Source organism: Pseudophryne corroboree, unplaced genomic scaffold, assembly GCF_028390025.1.
Source record: "Pseudophryne corroboree isolate aPseCor3 unplaced genomic scaffold, aPseCor3.hap2 scaffold_129, whole genome shotgun sequence".
NCBI classification, from domain to species: Eukaryota; Metazoa; Chordata; class Amphibia; order Anura; family Myobatrachidae; genus Pseudophryne; species Pseudophryne corroboree.
Genome location: NW_026967915.1, coordinates 387,980 through 405,702, shown reverse-complemented (window position 1 = coordinate 405,702; position 17,723 = coordinate 387,980). Strand labels below are relative to the sequence as shown.

At 35.0% G+C, this 17,723-nt stretch overlaps 12 non-coding genes across 12 annotated transcripts; all 12 read left to right on the top strand.

Annotated features, from left to right (window-relative positions):
- Nucleotides 1–341: 341 nt before the first annotated feature.
- TRNAR-CCU (transfer RNA arginine (anticodon CCU)) lies at nt 342–414 on the top strand. The gene has a single exon. It is a non-coding gene; the product is annotated as a tRNA-Arg (tRNA).
- Nucleotides 415–3,257: 2,843 nt separating this feature from the next.
- On the top strand, nt 3,258–3,330 carry TRNAR-CCU (transfer RNA arginine (anticodon CCU)). Its single transcript has one exon. It is a non-coding gene; the product is annotated as a tRNA-Arg (tRNA).
- A 908-nt stretch (nt 3,331–4,238) lies between these two features.
- On the top strand, nt 4,239–4,311 carry TRNAR-CCU (transfer RNA arginine (anticodon CCU)). Its single transcript has one exon. It is a non-coding gene; the product is annotated as a tRNA-Arg (tRNA).
- Nucleotides 4,312–6,178: 1,867 nt separating this feature from the next.
- Nucleotides 6,179–6,251, top strand: TRNAR-CCU (transfer RNA arginine (anticodon CCU)). Its single transcript has one exon. It is a non-coding gene; the product is annotated as a tRNA-Arg (tRNA).
- Nucleotides 6,252–8,116: 1,865 nt separating this feature from the next.
- On the top strand, nt 8,117–8,189 carry TRNAR-CCU (transfer RNA arginine (anticodon CCU)). Its single transcript has one exon. It is a non-coding gene; the product is annotated as a tRNA-Arg (tRNA).
- A 1,843-nt stretch (nt 8,190–10,032) lies between these two features.
- On the top strand, nt 10,033–10,105 carry TRNAR-CCU (transfer RNA arginine (anticodon CCU)). The gene has a single exon. It is a non-coding gene; the product is annotated as a tRNA-Arg (tRNA).
- Nucleotides 10,106–11,954: 1,849 nt separating this feature from the next.
- On the top strand, nt 11,955–12,027 carry TRNAR-CCU (transfer RNA arginine (anticodon CCU)). Its single transcript has one exon. It is a non-coding gene; the product is annotated as a tRNA-Arg (tRNA).
- An 893-nt stretch (nt 12,028–12,920) lies between these two features.
- Nucleotides 12,921–12,993, top strand: TRNAR-CCU (transfer RNA arginine (anticodon CCU)). Its single transcript has one exon. It is a non-coding gene; the product is annotated as a tRNA-Arg (tRNA).
- Nucleotides 12,994–13,890: 897 nt separating this feature from the next.
- Nucleotides 13,891–13,963, top strand: TRNAR-CCU (transfer RNA arginine (anticodon CCU)). Its single transcript has one exon. It is a non-coding gene; the product is annotated as a tRNA-Arg (tRNA).
- Nucleotides 13,964–14,861: 898 nt separating this feature from the next.
- On the top strand, nt 14,862–14,934 carry TRNAR-CCU (transfer RNA arginine (anticodon CCU)). Its single transcript has one exon. It is a non-coding gene; the product is annotated as a tRNA-Arg (tRNA).
- An 898-nt stretch (nt 14,935–15,832) lies between these two features.
- TRNAR-CCU (transfer RNA arginine (anticodon CCU)) lies at nt 15,833–15,905 on the top strand. The gene has a single exon. It is a non-coding gene; the product is annotated as a tRNA-Arg (tRNA).
- Nucleotides 15,906–16,826: 921 nt separating this feature from the next.
- Nucleotides 16,827–16,899, top strand: TRNAR-CCU (transfer RNA arginine (anticodon CCU)). Its single transcript has one exon. It is a non-coding gene; the product is annotated as a tRNA-Arg (tRNA).
- Nucleotides 16,900–17,723: the final 824 nt, after the last annotated feature.

Sequence of the window (17,723 nt, the reverse complement as noted above, 5' to 3'; positions counted from 1 at the left end):
AAAGAAAGAAAGAAAGAAAGAAAGAAAGAAAAAACACAAATATGATTGTAAATTTAAGTTGTCAGCACACATCTGCTTTGGTTCAAATGCACTGCATATCTTCCTTCAGTCAGCCAACAAAACAGCAATTGAAAAGATTAACACACTGTTGGTAAAGCAGTTGCATCAAATAGTTTTTTTGCAATAGAGCATGATAATCCATACTGACAGCTCTGGATAGTACCAGCACATTTCTTGCTGAACTTGGTAATGCAAAGAACACAGTAAACAGCTTCACTTTTTCTCAAAAATAAATAATTGACTATTAAAAACATATCAGTCTTGAATGAGAAAGTCAGTAAGCCCCAGTGGCCTAATGGATAAGGCACTGGCCTCCTAAGCCAGGGATTGTGGGTTCAAGTCCCATCTGGGGTGGAACTCATTAAAGCAGCTGTGTCGTCACTAGAGTTGATACTTTATCCTTGCTACAACAGTCTTGTAGTGTTTAGATTGCAAAAACATGACCACAGAAGCGAAAAATGACATTTATTATAACATTGTTGTGGGTTTTTTGTTTACTTTTCTATCACTGTGAAAAGCTTATTCAAGTGCCATCTGGCATGCATGATCCTTTGTTGCTCATCATTCATCACCAAAAATGATTTTCTTTTTAAATTCTTATGACTGTACTGATTGTATTGAATAAAATCCACATCTAGCATAACTGTTTTATGCTGCACAGTGCTCCAGTGGTGCAATTGGACAGCGCGTGGTACTTATAAGACAGTATCTGTTGAGCAATGTCAAGGTTGTGAATTCAAGTCTCACCTGAAGCAGTTTTGTTTACAGTTTTTTTCCTTTTTCTTATGTCATTAGTCATTGATTATAATCTTCTACCTTAATATTTAATATGATATTACAAAGGATGGAAGAAAGAAAGAAAGAAAGAAAGAAAGAAAGAAAGAAAGAAAGAAAGAAAGAAAGAAAGAAAGAAAGAAAGAAAGAAAGAAAGAAAAAACACAAATATGATTGTGAATTTAAGTTGTCAGCACACATCTGCTTTGGTTCAAATGCACTGCATATCTTCCTTCAGTGAGCCAACAAAACAGCAATTGAAAAGATTAACATACTGTTGGTAAAGCAGTTGCATCAAATAGATTTTTTGCAATATAGCATGATAATCCATACTGACAGCTCTGGATAGTACCAGCACATTTCTTGCTGGACTTGGTAATGCAAAGAACACAGTAAACAGCTTCACTTTTTCTCAAAAATAAATAATTGACTATTAAAAACCTATCAGTCTTGAATGAGAAAGTCAGTAAGCCCCAGTGGCCTAATGGATAAGGCACTAATGGATAACTGGCCTCCTAAGCCAGGGATTGTGGGTTCAAGTCCCATCTGGTGTGGAACTCATTAAAGCAGCTGTGTCGTCACTAGAGTTGATATTTTATCCTTGCTTCAACTGTACAACAGTCTTGTAGTGTTTAGATTACAAAAACATGACCACAGAAGCTAAAAATGACATTTATTATAACATTGTTGTGGTTTTTTTGTTTACTTTTCTATCACTGTGGAAAGCTTATTCAAGTGCCATCTGGCATGCATGATCCTTTGTTGCTCATCATTCATCACCAAAAATGATTTACTTTTTAAATTCTTATGACTGTACTGATTGTATTGAATAAAATCCACATCTAGAATAACTGTTTTATGCTGCAAAGTGCTCCAGTGGTGCAATTGGACAGTGCGTGGTACTTATAAGACAGTATCTGTTGAGCAATGTCAAGGTTGTGAATTCAAGTCTCACCTGAAGCAGTTTTGTTTACAGTTTTTTTCCTTTTTCTTATGTCGTTAGTCATTGATTATAATCTTCTACCTTAATATTTAATATGATATTACAAAGGATGGAAGGAAGAAAGAAAGAAAGAAAGAAAGAAAGAAAGAAAGAAAGAAAGAAAGAATGAAAGAAAGAAAGAAAGAAAGAAGAAAAAAAAGAAAGAAAAAACACAAATATGATTGTAAATTTAAGTTGTCAGCACACATCTGCTTTGGTTCAAAAGCACTGCATATCTTCCTTCAGTCAGCCAACAAAACAGCAATTGAAAAGATTAACACACTGTTGGTAAAGCAGTTGCATCAAATAGTTTTTTTGCAATAGAGCATGATAATCCATACTGACAGCTCTGGATAGTACCAGCACATTTCTTGCTGGACTTGGTAATGCAAATAACACAGTAAACAGCTTCACTTTTTCTCAAAAATAAATAATTGACTATTAAAAACCTATCAGTCTTGAATGAGAAAGTCAGTAAGCCCCAGTGGCCTAATGCATAAGGCACTGGCCTCCTAAGCAAGGGATCGTGGGTTCAAGTCCCATCTGGGGTGGAACTCATTAAAGCAGCTGTGTCGTCACTAGAGTTGATGTTTTATCCTTGCTTCAACTGTACAACAGTCTTGTAGTGTTTAGATTGCAAAAACATGACCACAGAAGCTAAAAATGACATTTATTATAACATTGTTGTGGGTTTTTTGTTTACTTTTCTATCACTGTGAAAAGCTTATTCAAGTGCCATCTGGCATGCATGATCCTTTGTTGCTCATCATTCATCACCAAAAATGATTTTCTTTTTAAATTCTTATGACTGTACTGATTGTATTGAATCAAATCCACATCTAGCATAACTGTTTTATGCTGCACAGTACTCCAGTGGTGCAATTGGACAGCGCGTGGTACTTATAAGACAGTATCTGTTGAGCAATGTCAAGGTTGTGAATTCAAGTCTCACCTGAAGCAGTTTTGTTTACAGTTTTTTTCCTTTTTCTTATGTCATTAGTCATTGATTATAATCTTCTACCTTAATATTTAATATGATATTACAAAGGATGGAAGGAAGAAAGAAAGAAAGAAAGAAAGAAAGAAAGAAAGAAAGAAAGAAAGAAAGAAAGAAAGAAAGAAAGAAAGAAAAAACACAAACATGATTGTGAATTTAAGTTGTCAGCACACATCTGCTTTGGTTCAAATGCACTGCATATCTTCCTTCAGTCAGCCAACAAAACAGCAATTGAAAAGATTAACACACTGTTGGTAAAGCAGTTGCATCAAATAGTTTTTTTGCAATAGAGCATGATAATCCATACTGACAGCTCTGGATAGTACCAGCACATTTCTTGCTGGACTTGGTAATGCAAAGAACACAGTAAACAGCTTCACTTTTTCTCAAAAATAAATAATTGACTATTAAAAACCTATCAGAATTGAAAGAGGAAGTCAGTAAGCCCCAGTGGCCTAATGGATAAGGCACTGGCCTCCTAAGCCAGGGATTGTGGGTTCAAGTCCCATCTGGGGTGAAACTCATTAAAGCAGCTGTGTCGTCACTAGAGTTGATACTTTATCCTTGCTTCAACTGTACAACAGTCTTGTAGTGTTTAGATTGCAAAAACATGACCACAGAAGCTAAAAATGACATTTGTTATAACGTTGTTGTGGTTTTTTTGTTTACTTTTCTATCACTGTGAAAAGCTTATTCAAGTGCCATCTGGCATGCATGATCCTTTGTTGCTCATCATTCATCACCAAAAATGATTTTCTTTTTAAATTCTTATGACTGTACTGATTGTATTGAATAAAATCCACATCTAGCATAACTGTTTTATGCTGCACAGTGCTCCAGTGGTGCAATTGGACAGCGTGTGGTACTTATAAGACAGTATCTGTTGAACAATGTCAAGGTTGTGAATTCAAGTCTCACCTGAAGCAGTTTTGTTTACAGTTTTTTTCCTTTTTCTTATGTCATTAGTCATTGATTATAATCTTCTACCTTAATATTTAATATGATATTACAAAGGATGGAAGAAAGAAAGAAAGAAAGAAAGAAAGAAAGAAAGAAAGAAAGAAAGAAAGAAAGAAAGAAAGAAAGAAAGAAAGAGAAAGAAAGAAAGAAAGAAAAAACACAAATATGATTGTGAATTTAAGTTGTCAGCACACATCTGCTTTGGTTCAAATGCACTGCATATCTTCCTTCAGTCAGCCAACAAAACAGCAATTGAAAAGATTAACACACTGTTGGTAAAGCAGTTGCATCAAATAGATTTTTTGCAATATAGCATGATAATCCATACTGACAGCTCTGGATAGTACCAGCACATTTCTTGCTGGACTTGGTAATGCAAAGAACACAGTAAACAGCTTCACTTTTTCTCAAAAATAAATAATTGACTATTAAAAACCTATCAGTCTTGAATGAGAAAGTCAGTAAGCCCCGGTGGCCTAATGGATAAGGCACTGGTCTCCTAAGCCAGGGATTTTGGGTTCAAGTCCCATCTGGGGTGGAACTCATTAAAGCAGCTGTGTCGTCACTAGAGTTGATGTTTTATCCTTGCTTCAACTGTACAACAGTCTTGTAGTGTTTAGATTGCAAAAACATGACCACAGAAGCTAAAAATGACATTTATTATAACATTGTTGTGGTTTTTTTGTTTACTTTTCTATCACTGTGGAAAGCTTATTCAAGTGCCATCTGGCATGCATGATCCTTTGTTGCTCATCATTCATCACCAAAAATGATTTTCTTTTTAAATTCTTATGACTGTACTGATTGTATTGAATAAAATCCACATCTAGCATAACTGTTTTATGCTGCAAAGTGCTCCAGTGGTGCAATTGGACAGCGCGTGGTACTTATAAGACAGTATCTGTTGAGCAATGTCAAGGTTGTGAATTCAAGTCTCACCCAAAGCAGTTTTGTTTACAGTTTTATTCCTTTTTCTTATGTCGTTAGTCATTGATTATAATCTTCTACCTTAATATTTAATATGATATTACAAAGGATGGAAGAAAGAAAGAAAGAAAGAAAGAAAGAAAGAAAGAAAGAAAGAAAGAAAGAAAGAAAGAAAAAGAAAGAAAGAAAGAAAGAAAGAAAAAACACAAATATGATTGTGAATTTAAGTTGTCAGCACACATCTGCTTTGGTTCAGATGCACTGCATATCTTCCTTCAGTCAGCCAACAAAACAGCAATTGAAAAGATTAACACACTGTTGGTAAAGCAGCTGCATCAAATAGATTTTTTTGCAATATAGCATGATAATCCATACTGACAGCTCTGGATAGTACCAGCACATTTCTTGCTGGACTTGGTAATGCAAAGAACACAGTAAACAGCTTCACTTTTTCTCAAAAATAAATAATTGACTATTTAAACCTATCAGTCTTGAGTGAGAAAGTCAGTAATCCCCAGTGGCATAATGGATAAGGCACTAGCCTCCTAAACCAGGGATTGTGGGTTCAAGTCCCATCTGGGGTGGAACTCATTAAAGCAGTTGTGTCATCACTAGAGTTGATGTTTTATCCTTGCTTGAACTGTACAACAGTCTTGTAGTGTTTAGATTGCAAAAACATGACCACAGAAGCTAAAAATGACATTTATTATAACATTGTTGTGGTTTTTTTGTTTACTTTTCTATCACTGTGGAAAGCTTATTCAAGTGCCATCTGGCATGCATGATCCTTTGTTGCTCATCATTCATCACCAAAAATGATTTTCTTTTTAAATTCTTATGACTGTACTGATTGTATTGAATAAAATCCACATCTAGCATAACTGTTTTATGCTGCAAAGTGCTCCAGTGGTGCAATTGGACAGCGCGTGGTACTTATAAGACAGTATCTGTTGAGCAATGTCAAGGTTGTGAATTCAAGTCTCACCTGAAGCAGTTTTGTTTACAGTTTTTTTCCTTTTTCTTATGTCATTAGTCATTGATTATAATCTTCTACCTTAATATTTAATATGATATTACAAAGGATGGAAGAAAAAAAGAAAGAAAGAAAGAAAGAAAGAAAGAAAGAAAGAAAGAAAGAAAGAAAGAAAGAAAGAAAGAAAGAAAGAAAAAACACAAACATGATTGTGAATTTAAGTTGTCAGCACACATCTGCTTTGGTTCAAATGCACTGCATATCTTCCTTCAGTCAGCCAACAAAACAGCAATTGAAAAGATTAACACACTGTTGGTAAAGCAGTTGCATCAAATAGTTTTTTTGCAATAGAGCATGATAATCCATACTGACAGCTCTGGATAGTACCAGCACATTTCTTGCTGGACTTGGTAATGCAAAGAACACAGTAAACAGCTTCACTTTTTCTCAAAAATAAATAATTGACTATTAAAAACCTATCAGTCTTGAATGAGAAAGTCAGTAAGCCCCAGTGGCCTAATGGATAAGGCACTGGCCTCCTAAGCCAGGGATTGTGGGTTCAAGTCCCATCTGGGGTGGAACTCATTAAAGCAGCTGTGTCGTCACTAGAGTTGATACTTTATCCTTGCTTCAACTGTACAATGGTCTTGTAGTGTTTAGATTGCAAAAACATGACCACAGAAGCTAAAAATGACATTTATTATAACATTGTTGTGTTTTTTTTGTTTACTTTTCTATCACTGTGAAAAGCTTATTCAAGTGCCATCTGGCATGCATGATCCTTTGTTGCTCATCATTCATCACCAAAAATGATTTTCTTTTTAAATTCTTATGACTGTACTGATTGTATTGAATAAAATCCACATCTAGCATAACTGTTTTATGCTGCACAGTGCTCCAGTGGTGCAATTGGACAGCGTGTGGTACTTATAAGACAGTATCTGTTGAGCAATGTCAAGGTTGTGAATTCAAGTCTCACCTGAAGCAGTTTTGTTTACAGTTTTTTTCCTTTTTCTTATGTCATTAGTCATTGATTATAATCTTCTACCTTAATATTTAATATGATATTACAAAGGATGGAAGAAAGAAAGAAAGAAAGAAAGAAAGAAAGAAAGAAAGAAAGAAAGAAAGAAAGAAAGAAAAAACACAAATATGATTGTAAATTTAAGTTGTCAGCACACATCTGCTTTGGTTCAAAAGCACTGCATATCTTCCTTCAGTCAGCCAACAAAACAGCAATTGAAAAGATTAACACACTGTTGGTAAAGCAGTTGCATCAAATAGTTTTTTTGCAATAGAGCATGATAATCCATACTGACAGCTCTGGATAGTACCAGCACATTTCTTGCTGGACTTGGTAATGCAAAGAACACAGTAAACAGCTTCACTTTTTCTCAAAAATAAGTAATTGACTTTTAAAAACCTATCAGTCTTGAATGAGAAAGTCAGTAATCCCCAGTGGCCTAATGGATAAGGCACTAGCCTCCTAAGCCAGGGATTGTGGGTTCAAGTCCCAGCTGGGGTGGAACTCATTAAAGCAGCTGTGTCGTCACTAGAGTTGATACTTTATCCTTGCTTCAACTGTACAACAGTCTTGTAGTGTTTAGATTGCAAAAACATGACCACAGAAGCTAAAAATGACATTTATTATAACATTGTTGTGGGTTTTTTGTTTACTTTTCTATCACTGTGAAAAGCTTATTCAAGTGCCATCTGGCATGCATGATCCTTTGTTGCTCATCATTCATCACCAAAAATGATTTTCTTTTTAAATTCTTATGACTGTACTGATTGTATTGAATAAAATCCACATCTAGCATAACTGTTTTATGCTGCACAGTGCTCCAGTGGTGCAATTGGACAGCGCGTGGTACTTATAAGACAGTATCTGTTGAGCAATGTCAAGGTTGTGAATTCAAGTCTCACCTGAAGCAGTTTTGTTTACAGTTTTTTTCCTTTTTCTTATGTCATTAGTCATTGTTTATAATCTTCTACCTTAATATTTAATATGATATTACAAAGGATGGAAGAAAGAAAGAAAGAAAGAAAGAAAGAAAGAAAGAAAGAAAGAAAGAAAGAAAGAAAGAAAGAAAGAAAGAAAGAAAGAAAGAAAGAGAGAAAGAAAGAAAGAAAAAACACAAATATGATTGTGAATTTAAGTTGTCAGCACACATCTGCTTTGGTTCAAATGCACTGCATATCTTCCTTCAGTCAGCCAACAAAACAGCAATTGAAAAGATTAACACACTGTTGGTAAAGCAGTTGCATCAAATAGTTTTTTTGCAATAGAGCATGATAATCCATACTGACAGCTCTGGATAGTACCAGCACATTTCTTGCTGGACTTGGTAATGCAAAGAACACAGTAAACAGCTTCACTTTTTCTCAAAAATAAATAATTGACTATTAAAAACCTATCAGTCTTGAATGAGAAAGTCAGTAAGCCCCGGTGGCCTAATGGATAAGGCACTGGTCTCCTAAGCCAGGGATTTTGGGTTCAAGTCCCATCTGGGGTGGAACTCATTAAAGCAGCTGTGTCGTCACTAGAGTTGATGTTTTATCCTTGCTTCAACTGTACAACAGTCTTGTAGTGTTTAGATTGCAAAAACATGACCACAGAAGCTAAAAATGACATTTATTATAACATTGTTGTGGTTTTTTTGTTTACTTTTCTATCACTGTGGAAAGCTTATTCAAGTGCCATCTGGCATGCATGATCCTTTGTTGCTCATCATTCATCACCAAAAATGATTTTCTTTTTAAATTCTTATGACTGTACTGATTGTATTGAATAAAATCCACATCTAGCATAACTGTTTTATGCTGCAAAGTGCTCCAGTGGTGCAATTGGACAGCGCGTGGTACTTATAAGACAGTATCTGTTGAGCAATGTCAAGGTTGTGAATTCAAGTCTCACCCAAAGCAGTTTTGTTTACAGTTTTATTCCTTTTTCTTATGTCGTTAGTCATTGATTATAATCTTCTACCTTAATATTTAATATGATATTACAAAGGATGGAAGAAAGAAAGAAAGAAAGAAAGAAAGAAAGAAAGAAAGAAAGAAAGAAAGAAAGAAAGAAAAAGAAAGAAAGAAAGAAAGAAAAAACACAAATATGATTGTGAATTTAAGTTGTCAGCACACATCTGCTTTGGTTCAGATGCACTGCATATCTTCCTTCAGTCAGCCAACAAAACAGCAATTGAAAAGATTAACACACTGTTGGTAAAGCAGCTGCATCAAATAGATTTTTTTGCAATATAGCATGATAATCCATACTGACAGCTCTGGATAGTACCAGCACATTTCTTGCTGGACTTGGTAATGCAAAGAACACAGTAAACAGCTTCACTTTTTCTCAAAAATAAATAATTGACTATTTAAACCTATCAGTCTTGAGTGAGAAAGTCAGTAATCCCCAGTGGCATAATGGATAAGGCACTAGCCTCCTAAACCAGGGATTGTGGGTTCAAGTCCCATCTGGGGTGGAACTCATTAAAGCAGTTGTGTCATCACTAGAGTTGATGTTTTATCCTTGCTTGAACTGTACAACAGTCTTGTAGTGTTTAGATTGCAAAAACATGACCACAGAAGCTAAAAATGACATTTATTATAACATTGTTGTGGTTTTTTTGTTTACTTTTCTATCACTGTGGAAAGCTTATTCAAGTGCCATCTGGCATGCATGATCCTTTGTTGCTCATCATTCATCACCAAAAATGATTTTCTTTTTAAATTCTTATGACTGTACTGATTGTATTGAATAAAATCCACATCTAGCATAACTGTTTTATGCTGCAAAGTGCTCCAGTGGTGCAATTGGACAGCGCGTGGTACTTATAAGACAGTATCTGTTGAGCAATGTCAAGGTTGTGAATTCAAGTCTCACCTGAAGCAGTTTTGTTTACAGTTTTTTTCCTTTTTCTTATGTCATTAGTCATTGATTATAATCTTCTACCTTAATATTTAATATGATATTACAAAGGATGGAAGAAAAAAAGAAAGAAAGAAAGAAAGAAAGAAAGAAAGAAAGAAAGAAAGAAAGAAAGAAAAAACACAAACATGATTGTGAATTTAAGTTGTCAGCACACATCTGCTTTGGTTCAAATGCACTGCATATCTTCCTTCAGTCAGCCAACAAAACAGCAATTGAAAAGATTAACACACTGTTGGTAAAGCAGTTGCATCAAATAGTTTTTTTGCAATAGAGCATGATAATCCATACTGACAGCTCTGGATAGTACCAGCACATTTCTTGCTGGACTTGGTAATGCAAAGAACACAGTAAACAGCTTCACTTTTTCTCAAAAATAAATAATTGACTATTAAAAACCTATCAGTCTTGAATGAGAAAGTCAGTAAGCCCCAGTGGCCTAATGGATAAGGCACTGGCCTCCTAAGCCAGGGATTGTGGGTTCAAGTCCCATCTGGGGTGGAACTCATTAAAGCAGCTGTGTCGTCACTAGAGTTGATACTTTATCCTTGCTTCAACTGTACAATGGTCTTGTAGTGTTTAGATTGCAAAAACATGACCACAGAAGCTAAAAATGACATTTATTATAACATTGTTGTGTTTTTTTTGTTTACTTTTCTATCACTGTGAAAAGCTTATTCAAGTGCCATCTGGCATGCATGATCCTTTGTTGCTCATCATTCATCACCAAAAATGATTTTCTTTTTAAATTCTTATGACTGTACTGATTGTATTGAATAAAATCCACATCTAGCATAACTGTTTTATGCTGCACAGTGCTCCAGTGGTGCAATTGGACAGCGTGTGGTACTTATAAGACAGTATCTGTTGAGCAATGTCAAGGTTGTGAATTCAAGTCTCACCTGAAGCAGTTTTGTTTACAGTTTTTTTCCTTTTTCTTATGTCATTAGTCATTGATTATAATCTTCTACCTTAATATTTAATATGATATTACAAAGGATGGAAGAAAGAAAGAAAGAAAGAAAGAAAGAAAGAAAGAAAGAAAGAAAGAAAGAAAGAAAGAAAGAAAAAACACAAATATGATTGTAAATTTAAGTTGTCAGCACACATCTGCTTTGGTTCAAAAGCACTGCATATCTTCCTTCAGTCAGCCAACAAAACAGCAATTGAAAAGATTAACACACTGTTGGTAAAGCAGTTGCATCAAATAGTTTTTTTGCAATAGAGCATGATAATCCATACTGACAGCTCTGGATAGTACCAGCACATTTCTTGCTGGACTTGGTAATGCAAAGAACACAGTAAACAGCTTCACTTTTTCTCAAAAATAAGTAATTGACTTTTAAAAACCTATCAGTCTTGAATGAGAAAGTCAGTAATCCCCAGTGGCCTAATGGATAAGGCACTAGCCTCCTAAGCCAGGGATTGTGGGTTCAAGTCCCAGCTGGGGTGGAACTCATTAAAGCAGCTGTGTCGTCACTAGAGTTGATACTTTATCCTTGCTTCAACTGTACAACAGTCTTGTAGTGTTTAGATTGCAAAAACATGACCACAGAAGCTAAAAATGACATTTATTATAACATTGTTGTGGGTTTTTTGTTTACTTTTCTATCACTGTGAAAAGCTTATTCAAGTGCCATCTGGCATGCATGATCCTTTGTTGCTCATCATTCATCACCAAAAATGATTTTCTTTTTAAATTCTTATGACTGTACTGATTGTATTGAATAAAATCCACATCTAGCATAACTGTTTTATGCTGCACAGTGCTCCAGTGGTGCAATTGGACAGCGCGTGGTACTTATAAGACAGTATCTGTTGAGCAATGTCAAGGTTGTGAATTCAAGTCTCACCTGAAGCAGTTTTGTTTACAGTTTTTTTCCTTTTTCTTATGTCATTAGTCATTGATTATAATCTTCTACCTTAATATTTAATATGATATTACAAAGGATGGAAGAAAGAAAGAAAGAAAGAAAGAAAGAAAGAAAGAAAGAAAGAAAGAAAGAAAGAAAGAAAGAAAGAAAGAGAGAAAGAAAGAAAGAAAAAACACAAATATGATTGTGAATTTAAGTTGTCAGCACACATCTGCTTTGGTTCAAATGCACTGCATATCTTCCTTCAGTCAGCCAACAAAACAGCAATTGAAAAGATTAACACACTGTTGGTAAAGCAGTTGCATCAAATAGTTTTTTTGCAATAGAGCATGATAATCCATACTGACAGCTCTGGATAGTACCAGCACATTTCTTGCTGGACTTGGTAATGCAAAGAACACAGTAAACAGCTTCACTTTTTCTCAAAAATAAATGACTATTAAAAACCTATCAGTCTTGAATGAGAAAGTCAGTAAGCCCCAGTGGCCTAATGGATAAGGCACTGACCTCCTAAGCCAGGGATTGTGGGTTCAAGTCCCATCTGGGGTGGAACTCATTAAAGCAGCTGTGTCGTCACTAGAGTTGATACTTTATCCTTGCTTCAACTGTACAATGGTATTGTAGTGTTTAGATTGCAAAAACATGACCACAGAAGCTAAAAATGACATTTATTATAACATTGTTGTGGTTTTTTTGTTTACTTTTCTATCACTGTGAAAAGCTTATTCAAGTGCCATCTGGCATGCATGATCCTTTGTTGCTCATCATTCATCACCAAAAATGATTTTCTTTTTAAATTCTTATGACTGTACTGATTGTATTGAATAAAATCCACATCTAGCATAACTGTTTTATGCTGCACAGTGCTCCAGTGGTGCAATTGGACAGCATGTGGTACTTATAAGACAGTATCTGTTGAGCAATGTCAAGGTTGTGAATTCAAGTCTCACCTGAAGCAGTTTTGTTTACAGCTTTTTTCCTTTTTCTTATGTCATTAGTCATTGATTATAATCTTCTACCTTAATATTTAATATGATATTACAAAGGATGGAAGAAAGAAAGAAAGAAAGAAAGAAAGAAAGAAAGAAAGAAAGAAAGAAAGAAGAAAGAAAGAAAGAAAGAAAGAAAGAAAAAACACAAATATGATTGTAAATTTAAGTTGTCAGCACACATCTGCTTTGGTTCAAAAGCACTGCATATCTTCCTTCAGTCAGCCAACAAAACAGCAATTGAAAAGATTAACACACTGTTGGTAAAGCAGTTGCATCAAATAGTTTTTTTGCAATAGAGCATGATAATCCATACTGACAGCTCTGGATAGTACCAGCACATTTCTTGCTGGACTTGGTAATGCAAAGAACACAGTAAACAGCTTCACTTTTTCTCAAAAATAAATAATTGACTATTAAAAACCTATCAGTCTTGAATGAGAAAGTCAGTAAGCCCCAGTGGCCTAATGGATAAGGCACTGGCCTCCTAAGCCAGGGATTGTGGGTTCAAGTCCCAGCTGGGGTGGAACTCATTAAAGCAGCTGTGTCGTCACTAGAGTTGATACTTTATCCTTGCTTCAACTGTACAACAGTCTTGTAGTGTTTAGATTGCAAAAACATGACCACAGAAGCTAAAAATGACATTTATTATAACATTGTTGTGGGTTTTTTGTTTACTTTTCTATCACTGTGAAAAGCTTATTCAAGTGCCATCTGGCATGCATGATCCTTTGTTGCTCATCATTCATCACCAAAAATGATTTTCTTTTTAAATTCTTATGACTGTACTGATTGTATTGAATAAAATCCACATCTAGCATAACTGTTTTATGCTGCAAAGTGCTCCAGTGGTGCAATTGGACAGCGCGTGGTACTTATAAGACAGTATCTGTTGAGCAATGTCAAGGTTGTGAATTCAAGTCTCACCTGAAGCAGTTTTGTTTACAGTTTTTTTCCTTTTTCTTATGTCATTAGTCATTGATTATAATCTTCTACCTTAATATTTAATATGATATTACAAAGGATGGAAGAAAAAAAGAAAGAAAAAAGAAAGAAAGAAAGAAAGAAAGAAAGAAAGAAAGAAAGAAAGAAAGAAAGAAAGAAAGAAAGAAAAAACACAAACATGATTGTGAATTTAAGTTGTCAGCACACATCTGCTTTGGTTCAAATGCACTGCATATCTTCCTTCAGTCAGCCAACAAAACAGCAATTGAAAAGATTAACACACTGTTGGTAAAGCAGTTGCATCAAATAGTTTTTTTGCAATAGAGCATGATAATCCATACTGACAGCTCTGGATAGTACCAGCACATTTCTTGCTGGACTTGGTAATGCAAAGAACACAGTAAACAGCTTCACTTTTTCTCAAAAATAAATAATTGACTATTAAAAACCTATCAGTCTTGAATGAGAAAGTCAGTAAGCCCCAGTGGCCTAATGGATAAGGCACTGGCCTCCTAAGCCAGGGATTGTGGGTTCAAGTCCCATCTGGGGTGGAACTCATTAAAGCAGCTGTGTCGTCACTAGAGTTGATACTTTATCCTTGCTTCAACTGTACAATGGTCTTGTAGTGTTTAGATTGCAAAAACATGACCACAGAAGCTAAAAATGACATTTATTATAACATTGTTGTGGTTTTTTTGTTTACTTTTCTATCACTGTGAAAAGCTTATTCAAGTGCCATCTGGCATGCATGATCCTTTGTTGCTCATCATTCATCACCAAAAATGATTTTCTTTTTAAATTCTTATGACTGTACTGATTGTATTGAATAAAATCCACATCTAGCATAACTGTTTTATGCTGCACAGTGCTCCAGTGGTGCAATTGGACAGCGTGTGGTACTTATAAGACAGTATCTGTTGAGCAATGTCAAGGTTGTGAATTCAAGTCTCACCTGAAGCAGTTTTGTTTACAGTTTTTTTCCTTTTTCTTATGTCATTAGGCATTGATTATAATCTTCTACCTTAATATTTAATATGATATTACAAAGGATGGAAGAAAGAAAGAAAGAAAGAAAGAAAGAAAGAAAGAAAGAAAGAAAGAAAGAAAGAAAGAAAGAAAGAAAGAAAGAAAGAAAAAAAAAACACAAATATGATTGTAAATTTAAGTTGTCAGCACACATCTGCTTTGGTTCAAAAGCACTGCATATCTTCCTTCAGTCAGCCAACAAAACAGCAATTGAAAAGATTAACACACTGTTGGTAAAGCAGTTGCATCAAATAGTTTTTTTGCAATAGAGCATGATAATCCATACTGACAGCTCTGGATAGTACCAGCACATTTCTTGCTGGACTTGGTAATGCAAAGAACACAGTAAACAGCTTCACTTTTTCTCAAAAATAAATAATTGACTATTAAAAACCTATCAGTCTTGAATGAGAAAGTCAGTAAGCCCCAGTGGCCTAATGGATAAGGCACTGGCCTCCTAAGCCAGGGATTGTGGGTTCAAGTCCCAGCTGGGGTGGAACTCATTAAAGCAGCTGTGTCGTCACTAGAGTTGATACTTTATCCTTGCTTCAACTGTACAACAGTCTTGTAGTGTTTAGATTGCAAAAACATGACCACAGAAGCGAAAAATGACATTTGTTATAACATTGTTGTGGGTTTTTTGTTTACTTTTCTATCACTGTGAAAAGCTTATTCAAGTGCCATCTGGCATGCATGATCCTTTGTTGCTCATCATTCATCACCAAAAATGATTTTCTTTTTAAATTCTTATGACTGTACTGATTGTATTGAATAAAATCCACATCTAGCATAACTGTTTTATGCTGCACAGTGCTCCAGTGGTGCAATTGGACAGCGCGTGGTACTTATAAGACAGTATCTGTTGAGCAATGTCAAGGTTGTGAATTCAAGTCTCACCTGAAGCAGTTTTGTTTACAGTTTTTTTCCTTTTTCTTATGTCATTAGTCATTGATTATAATCTTCTACCTTAATATTTAATATGATATTACAAAGGATGGAAGAAAGAAAGAAAGAAAGAAAGAAAGAAAGAAAGAAAGAAAGAAAGAAAGAAAGAAAGAAAGAAAGAAAGAAAGAAAGAAAGAAAAAACGCAAATATGATTGTGAATTTAAGTTGTCAGCACACATCTGCTTTGGTTCAAATGCACTGCATATCTTCCTTCAGTCAGCCAACAAAACAGCAATTGAAAAGATTAACACACTGTTGGTAAAGCAGTTGCATCAAATAGATTTTTTGCAATATAGCATGATAATCCATACTGACAGCTCTGGATAGTACCAGCACATTTCTTGCTGGACTTGGTAATGCAAAGAACACAGTAAACAGCTTCACTTTTTCTCAAAAATAAATAATTGACTATTAAAAACCTATCAGTCTTGAATGAGAAAGTCAGTAAGCCCCAGTGGCCTAATGGATAAGGCACTGGCCTCCTAAGCCAGGGATTGTGGGTTCAAGTCCCATCTGGGGTGGAACTCATTAAAGCAGCTGTGTCGTCACTAGAGTTGATATTTTATCCTTGCTTCAACTGTACAACAGTCTTGTAGTGTTTAGATTGCAAAAACATGACCACAGAAGCTAAAAATGACATTTATTATAACATTGTTGTGGTTTTTTGTTTACTTTGCTATCACTGTGAAAAGCTTATTCAAGTGCCATCTGGCATGCATGATCCTTTGTTGCTCATCATTCATCACCAAAAATGATTTTCTTTGTAAATTCTTATTACTGTACTGATTGTATTGAATAAAATCCACATCTAGCATAACTGTTTTATGCTGCACAGTGCTCCAGTGGTGCAATTGGACAGCGCGTGGTACTTATAAGACAGTATCTGTTGAGCAATGTCAAGGTTGTGAATTCAAGTCTCACCTGAAGCAGTTTTGTTTACAGTTTTTTTCCTTTTTCTTATGTCATTAGTCATTGATTATAATCTTCTACCTTAATATTTAATATGATATTACAAAGGATGGAAGAAAGAAAGAAAGAAAGAAAGAAAGAAAGAAAGAAAGAAAGAAAGAAAGAAAGAAAGAAAGAAAGAAAGAAAGAAAGAAAGAAAGAAAGAAAGAAAGAAAGAAAGAAAAAACGCAAATATGATTGTGAATTTAAGTTGTCAGCACACATCTGCTTTGGTTCAAATGCACTGCATATCTTCCTTCAGTCAGCCAACAAAACAGCAATTGAAAAGATTAACACACTGTTGGTAAAGCAGTTGCATCAAACAGATTTTTTGCAATATAGCATGATAATCCATACTGACAGCTCTGGATAGTACCAGCACATTTCTTGCTGGACTTGGTAATGCAAAGAACACAGTAAACAGCTTCACTTTTTCTCAAAAATAAATAATTGACTATTAAAAACCTATCAGTCTTGAATGAGAAAGTCAGTAAGCCCCAGTGGCCTAATGGATAAGGCATTGGCCTCCTAAGCCAGGGATTGTGGGTTCAAGTCCCATCTGGGGTGGAACTCATTAAAGCAGCTGTGTCGTCACTAGAGTTGATATTTTATCCTTGCTTCAACTGTACAACAGTCTTGTAGTGTTTAGATTGCAAAAACATGACCACAGAAGCTAAAAATGACATTTATTATAACATTGTTGTGGTTTTTTTGTTTACTTTTCTATCACTGTGGAAAGCTTATTCAAGTGCCATCTGGCATGCATGATCCTTTGTTGCTCATCATTCATCACCAAAAATGATTTTCTTTTTAAATTCTTATGACTGTACTGATTGTATTGAATAAAATCCACATCTAGCATAACTGTTTTATGCTGCAAAGTGCTCCAGTGGTGCAATTGGACAGCGCGTGGTACTTATAAGACAGTATCTGTTGAGCAATGTCAAGGTTGTGAATTCAAGTCTCACCTGAAGCAGTTTTGTTTACAGTTTTTTTCCTTTTTCTTATGTCATTAGTCATTGATTATAATCTTCTACCTTAATATTTAATATGATATTACAAAGGATGGAAGAAAGAAAGAAAGAAAGAAAGAAAGAAAGAAAGAAAGAAAGAAAGAAAGAAAGGAAGAAAGAAAGAAAGAAAGAAAAAACACAAATATGATTGTACATTTAAGTTGTCAGCACACATCTGCTTTGGTTCAAATGCACTGCATATCTTCCTTCAGTCAGCCAACAAAACAGCAATTGAAAAGATTAACACACTGTTGGTAAAGCAGTTGCATCAAATAGTTTTTTTGCAATAGAGCATGATAATCCATACTGACAGCTCTGGATAGTACCAGCACATTTCTTGCTGGACTTGGTAATGCAAAGAACACAGTAAACAGCTTC